The sequence below is a fragment of the Mauremys mutica genome, chromosome 23 (genome assembly GCF_020497125.1).
Source record: "Mauremys mutica isolate MM-2020 ecotype Southern chromosome 23, ASM2049712v1, whole genome shotgun sequence".
NCBI classification, from domain to species: Eukaryota; Metazoa; Chordata; order Testudines; family Geoemydidae; genus Mauremys; species Mauremys mutica.
Window position 1 is genome coordinate 18,638,849 of NC_059094.1, and position 10,074 is coordinate 18,648,922.

The window sequence follows — 10,074 nt, forward strand, 5'->3', positions numbered from 1 at the left end:
CCCCTGCCCTGGGCTCTACCGGTGCCCCTCAGTCCCGACCCACAGCCCCCTGCTCTCCAGCCCTGGGCTCCCCCCACCACGGCTCTGCCGGGGCCCCTCAGTCCCGACCCACAGCCCCCTGCTCTCCAGCCCTGGGCTCCTCCCACCACGGCGCTACCGGTGCCCCTCAGTCCCGACCCACAGCCCCCTGCTCTCCAGCCCTGGGCTCCCCCCACCACATGGTCAGGATGGCGGGTATGTTATGAGCGTGTGTGTGTGTGTAGGTGGGGGGTGTTAATTGTGCTACATGGCTGTGTGTGTGGTGCCCATGTGGACATATGAGATGTGTGCTGGGTGCGTTAGGGGCATGTACTTACATAGCACCACATGTGTGTCTGGGGAAGTGGGGTGGCTGTATGCAGGGAGGGGGGTGTTTATAGGTCAATGTGTGCGGAGTTCCATTTGTGTGTGTGTTATGGTGCATGTGTGTGCTATGGTGTGTGCATGCTTGGCTCAGTGCGTGCATATGGGTTGTGTTGGGAGTTACGGGTATATGCGTAAATAGTGCCATATGTGTTATGGTGGGTGTATGTCCCGTGGCTGTGTATATGGGATATGTTATTGGGGAGTGGGGGTTGTTATGGGGGGTGCATGCATGGCACTGTGTGTGTGTGTGTGTTATGGTGTGTACGTTCCATGGCCGTGTAAATGGGATATGTTATTGGGGGGGAGTGAGTTATGGGGTGTGCATGCATGGTTCTGTGTGTGTGTGTGTGTGTGTGTGTGTTATGGTGTGTACGTTCCATGGCCGTGTATATGGGATATGTTATTGGGGGGGGTTATGGGGTGTGCGTGCATGGCTCTGTGTGTGTGTGTGTGTTATGGTGTGTACGTTCCATGGCCGTGTATATGGGATATGTTATTGGGGGGGGGGGTTATGGGGTGTGCGTGCATGGCTCTGTGTGTGTGTGTACAGGGCACGTGTTGGGTTGGGGGAGAGGTAAGGAGTGTAGGAGAGAGGCCAAACATCACAGTCAGACCCCTCTGCCATACAAGCTCTGAGGGCAGGAGCCAGGCTGGCCTGTGGAACTGCTCAACGAAGAGCCAGCAAATCAGGAGGAGCGGAGACAATTTATAAAAGTAACCCAAACAAGCAGCAGGTTTTACCCAGATGTAGGCCTGGCCCTGGCCCAGGGAACCTCTGGATTAAAGTGACCAGTTCACAACTATTTCAATCTTGTTTTAATCCAAATTTGGCTTCTCTTGCAAGTTGAGTGTGTGAGGGGTTTTGTGGGCTTGTGTTTTTCCTGTCTGCATGTCTTTGTGTGCACCTAGCTGCCTGTCTATGGAACTTTGTGTGTTTGTGAATCTCTGGATTTTGGTTGTTCCCATGTGTGTGCACCCCTGTCTGTATGGTTGTGCTTCTCTGTGCTTTTGTATATCTGGAGGATAGTGTGTGGTTGTGTGTGCACCATGCATGTCTCTGTGGGGCAGGCTGTGTGTGCGCACACTCAATGTTGCAGTCCGGAGGCAGATTTTCATGCAAGACATGACTTTACATTACACCCGGCCTCAGTCATCCCTCCCACCTCTCTCCCTCTCTCTCTCCATTTCTTGTCTACACATTGCTATTGTCATCTTTAATATCAGTCCGAGATATGAAAAGCTGCAAGTTGCCTCTTTTCCTGCCAGGTTAAATTGTTCACCAGGAATGTTTATTATTCCCACAAGTCAACTTTCCCCTCCATGGTATGTGTCCAGGGGTCAGGCCTGGCACGACATCAAAGTGAAGGGTATTCAATAACCTAAAGCCTTGGAAAAGCTTTCGTCCAAACTCCAACCATGGCTAGGTTTTATTGATGCAGCATGCCATTCCCATTTGTTTCCTATAAACAGCACATGGTAATATTTAGTAGGTTTCAAACAGAGCTTTTTGCATATTCTCCCTTGTCTACAATGAGCTACTTGTTAGTTAATTCACTTACTGCAATTTCTGCTTTTTGTTCTCACTGCGGGGCTGGGCTGCTTTTGACCCAGTCACCCCAGAACATTACTCCACAGCTTTATAATTCCTGTGGGGGCTGAGAGGGAGATTTCAGAACCTGCTTTTCCACAGCCTTGCTCCCTTCCTGGAGGATCTGGAGGAAGCTTACGCATTTTCTCTCTCTGATGAAGAGGGGAAAATTAATTGGAGCAAATCGGCCATTGCAACATAACCCCCTTTTGGATGCAGCTTAAGCCAAGGAGGGGATGCTGCATCAGTGGGACCAGAAATCTCGGCTCTCCAGCCAGACCTGCAGTTATAGGGAAGTTTAGTACAGTCCTGCTTCCTCCAAGCCCCCAGCAGAGCCCAGGGTGGTCGAATTCCTCGACGATACAAAAGGTTATCTTAGGAGAAGCTGGGAGCGTTTCAAGGCGGTCGATGTTGAAGGAGGTTCTGGTTGGCAGGCCCTGGTTCTATTGCTACAGGCTGGGTAGGAAGTCATGTGAGACCCAGCTGCTCCAGTAAAAAAGCCACTGTATTGCAAAAGCCTGTTCGTGCTCCCTCTCTCCGGGGCTGGCGGGACAGGAACTGTACTGTGACAATCTGTACTGTACTAGCTGTAGGGAAAATGTGACAGTCCTGCCAGAAGAGGGTAGGAACAACCGCAGCCGTTCGGCCGCAGCTCTTCCCCAGACCATAAATCGATGCTAATCAATCATCAGTACTCTGCAGCTCTCATCGGAGGGTCTCCAAGTGCTTTGCAAATGCTAATTAATTCTCACAGCCATACCAGCAAGGATCACTACCCCTGTTCTACAAGTGGGGAAACTGAGGCACTGAGCGGGGCTGTGACTAGTTCAGTATCACACAGTGAAGTGTGTAGCAGGGCTGGAAATAAAACCCAAGAGCCCTGACTCGTAGTTCCTTGCCCTAGCCACTAGAGCCCATTCTTCTCCCAGGGCCAGGAACAGAACCCAGAAATCCTAACTCCCCACTCTAATGACTCAGCCACACCTTCCCCCAGCCCTGTTCAGCAGCTCCAGCATAGACTGCAAAGTAAATAAAAGTCGCTGAGATCAGGCTTTTAGGATTCGTTAGTAGCAGGGAAGGATTAGGAGCAGCCATTTCTCAAAGGTGTAGAAGACTGGACACTGTGGCTCTAAATCCTAACCTGCTCTAGGGCTGTTGTTGGGTTTGGATGCCCAGGGCTCACTGAGCAGGTGACCGGATGGACTTTTGTCATCTGCTCTTCCCACGTTAAAACCTGCCCTGGCTCAGTAAGGCCAGAAGCCATCCCACCACCAGCTGAAATCATGTCAGATCTGATAAGCCAAGTGAAACTGGATGGAAGACTTCCACTGCAAACCCAGGAAGTGACGTTCGTGATTTAGGAGGTGATGCTTTTCCCTGGGAGCCAGAGCAGAGCCAAGCATTCAATACAGTTTACCACTCCATCCCACAGCTGTGAACTCCGCCATGGAGATTTCCTGGGGGGGCTGGGTTGGCTCCCACCACCAGGCGTGGTGCCCTGGGAATTCGCATTCTGGTCTAGCAGAGCCTTGAGTATCGCTGCGCGTGAAAGGTCAGAGGAACAGGGTGATGCAGGGCCCCCAGGGACATGGCACCATTGGACTGATTCTCAGCTCACCCCTGTGAAGGCAGCAGGAGCTGTAGGTGCCAAGCCACGTAGCTGGAAATCAAGCCACGTATCTGCACGGCAAGGATGAGCAGGCAGCAGAGTCCCCAAGCTCAATGCTCAGCATTCAAAGCTCACTGCCAGCTGGGCTGTGCGGTGACCAGAGCCCTGACTCTAACCTCACTGGTACTGGTGTAAACCAAGAGTGATTCTGCTGAAGCCAGCGGAATTAGAGCAGTGTAAATGAGATCAGAATCAGATTCCCTGTGTGCTGTGGGGCTCTTTTCCGCTTCCTTCATTCTCACTCGGGTAACAGCACTAGCAGCGCGGTAGCTAACTGGCTGCAGCTCTGAAGTCCCCCTTCCACAGCCTTGGGGATGCAGGGGAGGATACCCTGCTTTGTGCTTTTCTCTGGCTCACCTGTCTCGGCCAGGCAGCCCTAAACAACCAGCAGCCAGGCCTGACTGCCACACCTCGGACAACTGCAGAACCCCAGGGATGTGCACTGCCGTGAATGAACTGGGCATGCAGCCTGTCTCCTGCTGATGCACCAGAGAGCCACAGCTGCTGCTACTCCGTGTTCAGAGAAAGCTGCAAACAGGCAGCTGTAGGCCCAAAGTGCCAAGTTGCGGGTATGTGAGTGGGATGTTCATTCACCCTAAACAGGGGAAACAAGTCCCTCTTCCCCCTCTGGTAGTTGGTGTGTCCTCCTCTCTCACCAGACGAGGGGGGCTGTCGCTGCCTGGAAAAGGCCAAGAATTCCTCGGGGAACAAAAATAAGGAATGGGTGGCCCCCCTGCTCCCGCAATTGGCACAGCACCTGCCCCTCTACCTGTGCGTGTCCAGAATTCCCTTGGCAATGGCACCACCCGCACTATTACCACAGCCCGGAACACCAGCACTTTTCACACTAACACTCAGGCTTCCCCTGTTTTGTAGTTCAGAGCTCTCCGGGGCACAGCCTCAGCATCGCATCCGGCCACCTCAGCAGGCAGATTAAATATCAGACGTTTGGGCTTGTTTTTAATAACAGACTCCAAGTGGGCCGCGTGTTTGCATGCATCAGTGGGATTCTGCTCAGTGCCCTGCAGCTTTCAGGTAACAAGCCAATTGCCATTATACCAAGTACCGACAAGCTGCTGGCCCAGTGGACAGGGCCCTGGGCTGGGCGATGTTAGTGCCCGTCCCAGCTCTGCGGTGTGACCGTCAGCCAGTCTCTGGGATTGTTGCGCCGCACTCTGTCTTGTCTAATTAGACTAAGCTCCTCAGGGCAGAGACTGCCTCTTGCTAGGTCTGTACCTGGACGCCGCTGTACGCTGCTCTAATAGCATTTACCCAGCCAGGTTTGACTGGTGGCCTTTGCGGCTTAGCCCTACCTTTGGTACAGGGGGAGGGCTCTGGTCTCCATTTCTTGCACTGGGCTTTGGCTATTCGTTAGCACTCTTGAACCTCTTCTCCGACCTCAGGCTCCCTAGAAAGCCACTGGCGCTCCAGTTCCTATTTCCCGGGGCTTCGCCTTAGACAGTCGGACACGGCTGCTCAAGAGGTGCAGCTGCCAACATGCCAGCTAGTGCACTTCAGGCTTCTCCGTTCAGTATAAGATACCCAGTCTGAGCTGGGACCCATTTACTATCTGCCAACCTACATCAGCAGACTCTGCTGAGCAGCCCAAGACGTAATCCTGAGCAGGCAGAGACTTTGCTCCGTGAGGATTGCAGATTTTTGTGGTGTTACAACCAAAGCATCAGGCTGACTCTTTAAAGAGCCCGTTTGAAACAAACTACATAACTACCAAGATCTGCAACCATGCAACAGGATTAAACTAAAATTCAGAGATGCTAGTTGCGCTAGCTACAGCAGCTGCACCGATGTGCTGTCAATGCCCTCTGCCGGTCGAGGTCTTCAACAAGAGTTTTGAGCAGCAAAAGCACACTCAGATCTACGAATAGGTACAACAGAGGGGAAGAGCTCTCGACAGGTGCATTTCACACTGTTTGGGTGAAATGGCCACAAAGCAAAGAGGAAGCTGTCTTAGCACTTAAAAAAAACAAAGAAAGAGAGCTCAGACTCTCTCCTGCAGGAGCTGCACAGCATCAGCAACAAATCCTACCCCTGCTGTGATGCCTACAAATTGCGTCCTGCTGGAATTGCTCAGACAAGTGGTGAGCTGTGATTCTAGCACAACTTTATTCATTTTGCCCTCTCATTCTCTCAGGGCACCCTCTCCACGTGTCAGTTCTGTCCTGCCTGAGCTCGCTCTTTGGGACAGAGACTGTCTGGTCCTTGTCTGAAGTGCCTGGCGCAACAGGGCTCGGCTCCCAAGCAATACTGTCAACGTGGTGGCATCTGGCCCAGCTTCATAGTTAGGGACACATTGAGTTTTATACTTAAATATAAACAACCAGCAGGGATATAACAGCCAGTGGAATTCACATCGAGGGAAGAATTTCCCCCCTAGAAAAAAAGTAAGTGATGGCCTCCCTGGGACAGGGAATGCAATTTGCTTATTACTAGGAACTAGAGTGACCAGATGTCCCGATTTTATAGGGACAGTCCTGATTTTTGGGTCTTTTTCTTATATAGGCTCCTATTACCTCCCATCCCGTCCCGATTTTTCACATTTGCTGTCTGGTCACCCTACTAGGAACAGAAACAATTCAGAACTGGCATTCTGCTGAGCAACACAGGGAGTGTCCAGGCTTAGCTACGTGGGGGAATGGACCAAAATAGCTATTCCAGAATAGCTGCCCATGTGGAAATAATTAGTGGGCTTTGTGAGAACACTAATTACTCCAGAATACATTGATTTTTATTCCAGAATTGAGTGCCCACAAAGTGAGCTACTCTGGAATAGCTAGTCTGGTCCCTCTCCCCATGTAGACAAGCCCTCAATAATTCAAGCTCACGACAGGCTGGTTCCACTCACGGATAAATCATTGGCAATTTCTGCTCTTTCTAATTGTATATGAGCCCACACTTTACACCCGTAAAGCCTCTCACAGAGCCAATTTAACCTCACACTTTGCCCAGTTCAGCTGTGGCCCATCAGAGCTCTCAGCATCCCTACATGATGGAGTTGCAGCGGTTGGGCCATAGGTAAGGCTGAGTTTAAGCCTGGTTCAAAATCCGCTCTCAGAAAATAAGCCGCATCCACTTCAAAATTAGGGCCCAGGTAGGTTTTTTTCCTGCAAACTTTAAGTAACCAAATTAATCTTGCTATGGGGCCGAGGTGAGCTTCGTGGCAAAATAAGCAAAGCCGAGGGCATTTATCCAACACCTTCACCACTTCCCCCCCGAAGGGTCTGGCTAAAACAGGATCCAGCTCTGAAAACCCTTCTCTGTGCCCAGCTCTGGCAGCAGGTGAGAAATTGCTTTGTTCCCCTTTCAACACCTCGGCAAACTAACCAGGGGCACATTTCCCTTTTCCTGGTTCTAGCAGCTCTCTGCTACTTCCCCACCTCCCGAGTGAATTCAGCAGGAGGCTGACACGGCCTCCCTTTGAAAGGCTAAGGGGCTCACTCGCAGTTTTTCTAATCTACAGGGGAAACAGACTTGAAAATTGGCATTTGGTAATGTTTGCCTTGGACTCAATCCCATCGCCATTTGAAAGCACAGGAGAGCTCCAGTGTTGTAACAAGTGTTATGACTACAATAGAAACAGGCCATGCAAGCTTGCACACTGGGCTTTGTAATCTTAAAACAAAGTGCTGTAATGGAGATCTAACCCGGATATTATTCTTTTCAAATGGGGGGGGGGGGGAGTCTGTTGGTTTTTTTGCAGGGAGCGAGCTAGAAAAGGAAGTCTGACTCTCAGGAGGCAGGTTCGAGTCCCAGCTCTGAAGGGTGGGGGAATGAGTTTGGAGATTTTAGTATAGCATCAAGTGGCATCATGGCATCAAAATTTGGCTCACAAGGGGAATAGCTGGAGAGCAAAAAGCAAGGACAGAGGTGCTTTGGGAAGTGGAAGAGCTGGGAGTGCTGCACTGAGAGGCATGAGAATTGAATTGGGTGGGGCACAAGATGCTATGCTAAAATATTTTACAAATCTTTAACTATTTTTATTATGAAATTAGCTACTGTTATACTATTTAAACCATGCCAGCTATATTGAAGACCCAGTGTCACGTTGCAGTCTATATGGTTTTATAAAAATATGCTAATGAGTAACTATAATTTAACTCTAATATGCTTCATGCAAACAGTCTCTTGTATCATTACAAAGCTTATAATCTACTGAGTGTGATCATCCTGTTTGTATAAATGTACCACTCTTGTCTCTGAAACTAGAAATATGAAATATAACTGAGGGTCTATTGTAATTATGCAAAGTGTGGGCCATTAATGGTGGTTTGGAATCTTGATGACTCCCATTAACCAGGACAATTGTCCACAGATGGGTGTTTTATACCTGTAAGTCTTCCTGTATACGTGTGCGCTGGTAAGTGGGCAATGAAGTCTTGCAGTGACATGTGATCATGTCACCTGAACTGGAATCCATCTTTAACCTGGTGTCTTTCCATTGAGAAGGAGGGGATGGGAACCCAGAGAGGGACAAAGGATTCCTGCCTTATGCAAAAGATATATAAAGGGGTGGAACAGAACAAAGAGGAGGAGCCATCATGAAGAATCTCCTAGCTACCACCTGAGCTGGAACAAGTGCTGTACTGGGGGGAAAAATTGTGCCCAGGCCTGGAAGGTGTCCAGTCTGAAGAAAAAACTTACCGAAGCATCTCTGAGGGTGAGATTATCTGTAGTCAGTTTGATTAGACATAGATTTGTGCATTTTATTTTATTTTGCTTGGTGACTTACTTTGTTCTGTCTGTTACTACTTGGAACCACTTAAATCCTACTTTCTGTGTTTAATAAAATCACTTTTTACTTATTAACTCAAGTATGTATTAATACCTGGGGGAGCAAAGAGCTGTGCATCTCTCTGTGTTAGAGGGTGAACAATTTGAGTTTACCTTGTATAAGCTTTATACAGGGTAAAACGGATTTATTTGGGTTTAGACCCCATTGGGAGTTGGGCATCTGAGTGTTAAAGACAGGAACACTTCTGTGAGCTGCTTTCAGTGAAGCCTGCAGCTTTGGGGCAAGTAATTCAGACCCTGGGTCTGTGTTGGAGCAGACGGGAGTGTCTGGCTCAGCAAGACAGGGTGCTGGGGTCCTGAGCTGGCAGGGAAAGTAGAGGTAGAAGTAGTCTTGGCATATCAGGTGGCAGCTCCCAAGAGGGTTTCTGTGATCCAGCCTGTCACACCCAGTATCCAGACATTTATAGCCACATTAGGCATAATACAATTTTAATGAGTTAAGAGTTTTAAAGGTTAGAGAGATACTTTCCATTAGCTCTTTAGTGCAGGGACTGTGCGTGGATAGTGATATTGCATGAGGGTTGCTACCTACTACTAACAACAAACAGCTTTAAAGTCTCTCCTCCTATGCCTTGGCAGAGCTGTCTGGGAGCTCAGGTCAGGACTAACGGCATGTGGGAGAAGGTGAGGATTGAGGCTCATAGGCAGAGCTGTACCCAGGAAGCCTGTATAGGGCTGGGGTCTGCACTGCAGAGAGCCCCTTGCCGTCACACAAGTTCCTAGGCAGCAGTGACAGAAGGAAGTGCAAGGGAAGTTTAAGCTGAGATTTTAGTCTCTAAAGCTCTTTTCCTTGCAGCTGCTGCAGTGATGGTGAATTAGAGATTTCTGCACCCTCAACCAGCGTCCATTCTTCCCACCAAGGACTTACAGCTTGTCATCAGTGTGACTGTACACGTTTTGGACATGGCTACACAGCCAATTGAATGCGTTCTGAAACTGCCTCTGTGCTCCTACATTTGATGGTTGGAGACACCTGCTGGCAGCTGTGTGCCATAGTTCTCAGGGCCACCTTTTTACAGTTTGGCATTGAACTTTTCCAGCAAAGAACCCTTGGCACAAATCCTACCCAATAAAGTATTGCAGACGAGAGTTCCTACTGGCTGAAGCCTCAGCTGAGAGTAAAAGGTTTCCATGCTGAGATGGGTTTTACGTTGTTTTAAACAGAGTGATATACCTACTTAGAGAAGTCTCAAAAGCAGAATTTGGGTCCCTCAGTCACTGGGTATCTATTCCTGTTTAAAGTGATACTCTACTAACCACTAACTCTGCTTTGGTTCAATCCCTTGCAAATCTCTCACATTTATAGGACCTCATTGGGAAAAGAAATACAGGCCACACTGTCACAAACAGAAGCATCTTCAATCAGTTTTAAGCCTAGTTCCTCTGGTAGGAACATTATCCACTGTAAATTATTCAGTCAGCTACATCACCATTTCTGCAGCTTTAAGATTAGTATCTTTGAGCTAGAAAGTGCATCACAACCTACCGTCTGCTGCCTTTTAGGGCCTGTGGCTACGAGCATCCATTCACCTACCTCAGCCTTATTTCACCATTGCTCACATTGTGTTATTTAGTGTGGGAAAGTTTTCTGCATCGTTTCCAG